Consider the following 3641-nt stretch of genomic DNA (forward strand, 5'->3'; position numbering starts at 1 on the left):
ACTTCCTCATTCCTAGCCATATTGAGTCGGCCATACGGCCGCCGTGCGTATAGCCATATTGAGTCGGCCACACGGCCGCCGTGCGTATAGCCATATTGAATCTTATCCACACGGCCGCCGTGCGTATAGTCACTTCCGTTGGAAACAGCTGTAACATGGCTGACTGATATGACTTGCTGGTCATATAGGCATGACATTGCGAATAAAATTCAGTAATATTAGCGTTAATTGTAATTGTAGTAATATAAGCGTTATTAAAATGTCTCAAACACACCATCCAACTTCGCTGCGTCATTGTTTATCCCTAATAAATAGTCTTTCACGTTATCAAGTGTGACAGCCGGTATGTTTCGAATGTATTTGGTCCATTCATGACTGACCTTTGACAAGTCTTTCACGCGGCAGTTTTCTGAAAAGCCAGTGGTAGGTATGTTCAGCACATTACATAGTCTCGTCCACTTTTCAGTTTGTTTTAGCCCTTTCACATTCTCTCCAAGATTTCTTAAAACATTATTTAACTATTTAGGCTGTAGTGTAGACACTTCCTTGTATGTTGTGGGCTGGAACTGACTGGCCATTCGAAATGCCAACCTGTGAACATTCCAAAGGGAAATTTAAAATATAAAATAATAAATTAATTCAATATCCACTCCCCTCCCTAGAAAAAAAACTTAGTACTGATAGAGGTGGACAATTTTGAAACTTCTTTCTATTATCATCAAGAGTATATCAATTATTATCAACAACGTAACGCGATGGCATGACAGGAGTTCATCATTAACCAGTGCGGCAAAACCAGGTGCCGGATCTGTTCGCACAACAGCAGGGGTCCCTCAAGGGGACATAACCCTATACATAACTGCAAAATCGCATCCCTAAGCGTTTCATTACGTTCGTTCTGCACAATTGTGGCCACGGTATAAGAGGTAACATACTCTCAAACGATCAGAATCATCTGACGCTCACGTCTGATGACATCTGCAGCAAACAATTACCCTACACATTCAGGCGGATCGCCCGTACTTTGGTCACTGGTCATTTGTGGGAATTTCTTGAGAGAAGCACACTGATGACAGCCCTGCGTGACGTGCCCTGTCGTTTTACCCAGATCCAAAGCGTAGAAATATCGTTGAACGACGTAACTCAACTGGTAAGCGGAGGGATGGTCCAACTTGATATGCAGGGCAGTAAGGAAGCCTTCAAGTGCATGTCTGGGGATCACAATACACTCACGAGATGGGGACAATGGTACCTCACGTCTCACCACAACTAACCCATCTATAGACAGGGTAGCTATGCCCAAGTAACGTTTAACGTCTTTGACATTTGTGAGTTTCTTTGACGGCCGAGTACCCTGACGCAGATGAGCGCATGTATGATGCGCATCCGCACATTCAGACTGGATAGCTAACGAAGCAGACCTACTAGTGAACGGCATTTTGACAGACCCATCCAAAACTTCCTTTGTAGAAACGTGACGCACAAAGGAGTCCTCAATCTGTTGGACAAACGAACAGACTTGACATACAGGATCCTCACACTCCGGTGCGTTGTGACTAGCAAAGTCCAATGGTAATATGGCTGACCCACTAACGTGTCTGACTGACACCTGATACCGACTAGCCATAGACAAGAATGACAGAACGCAGACCTGACACCTGAGTAGGAGCACAACACGCAGATAGAGCAGCAACACGATATGGGCTAGCACGAATAGTACCCAGTTCCCACATCCACCCCAAACTTGACGTCCGTTTTGGAGCGATGACCGTCTTGGATGCATACAAATTCAAGCTGCACTTCTGTAAGGCAGACAGCACCCTTTCCCATGCACCGAGTAACGTCTCAGGAGTGTTCCCTCCCACATACAGATCATCAGCCATTTTGGCCACCACACCTTCTTCTACCAAGTCGCCCAGCACCCGACACGTCAGTTCCTCTAGCGCTGTCTCTGAACCGGGTATACCCATGGCTGAACGAACGTAAAGTCTAACACCCTTGAACGGAGTGACAGTACCGCAATACTTCATAGACTTCCGGGAAAGTGGAATCTGGTGAAAGGCCTTCGTAAGATCAGTCACAATAATATATCTCCACTGGGCAATCTGTCTCAGAGTAGAATCGACGTCCGGCATCAAAGACGGTTGAGGTTTACTGCACCGTCCGACGTCAGCAAACGCTGTGACTAATCTGAACCCGCCACTAGGTTTTTTTACAAGAAATGATGGGCTAACATACTAAACAGAGACCCCAATTTCCTCCGGTCGCTTGAATACACCAATCTTCTCCAGATCGTCGAACTGATTCTGAAGTTCAACTAGTTGATTGCGAGAATATTGGGGTGTCCGTCCCTTACGCTGTGGAGGAAGTACAGGGCCCATGTTAACTATGGCCTGAAATGGTCCAACTGCACCGTTGTAACCCTTGAACACGGGATTGAATACGTCGTCATACTTCCGAAGACCGTCTGTAAACTTTCCCTTCCACTTCCCAGTTAGTATACTGTCTGGATCAACACGCACCTGATCCGAGTGACACACAGTAGACAACCCGGGACTAGCGTGCGACGATGGACATGGATGTGTCGCCGATGCTGTGTTAGACTCTCGTGCTGGCCTGAGAGCCGTGACCACATCTGATGCCTCCTCCGCCATTGTCACCCGCACCGTCGCAATGTGTTCATTGCGGCGAAATGTCTTGAGTTCTCCCGTCAAATTTGGTATGCGAATCACACCAGATACACTCGAGACTAAGCCGGGCTGAGGCCGGAGATCAGACTGTTTCTCAGCACATCGGTTTGGGCTCAATAGCCAACACATCACCAGAACCGCAAAGGTCGTCTGGAATCTTTACTTCTACGAACCCCCAGGCCAAACAGTAGTTGTGTGAATGGGTGCACGTACCACATGAGCTCTCTGAATAACGTGTCTGTCACTCGGAGACTGCAGTGAGCCATATTTGAACACGGAATCATTGCCAACAGTAATTTGGCAATGTGCCGGTCGAACTGAGATATTCCGTTCCATGCATGGGATACCCGCCAAAATATCCGTGTCCAAATTCTCCACGACCAAGCCCTCGAACTGAAGTTTATGTCCATCACGGGTGAAAAACAAATGAGTCTTCCCATCACTTTCAATGGGGATGACCCATCAGCCTGGTAAGCGGACTGCAAACTGCTAGAAATGTTGGCGCCTATGCGCACAGCAGTAGACGCACGTATCATATTCCCAGTTGCCCCACTGTCCATGGTCACACGAACTGGGTGATGGGCACAAAACACATCAAGATATGGGGACTGCCGGATCTGAACTCTGCCAACACTGTCTTCCAAATAGCGGTCACATCTCTCATCACACTCATCTTGGACCTCGTCAGCGTCACATGGGCTGAGCACCTGACGAGCTCCCGCCATATACCTTCGATCCTGTGCCGGCAGGAAAGTACACGCACTGAGCAAATGACCACTCTGGCGTCCAGCTTCCTTACACAAAGGGCAAAACTACGTAACGCCGTACCTTACAGATGACGGTTGTCTCGATTGTCAGAACGACTTTAGTCTAGTCGAGTTGGATACATCGGCCTGCATAGCTCACATTCTGATGTATGAAGTTCCTCTAACAAAGAGTCCAACGCTTGCG

This window comes from Priapulus caudatus, unplaced genomic scaffold (assembly GCF_000485595.1).
Source record: "Priapulus caudatus unplaced genomic scaffold, Priapulus_caudatus-5.0.1 Scaffold1091, whole genome shotgun sequence".
NCBI lineage: Eukaryota > Metazoa > Priapulida > Priapulimorpha > Priapulimorphida > Priapulidae > Priapulus > Priapulus caudatus.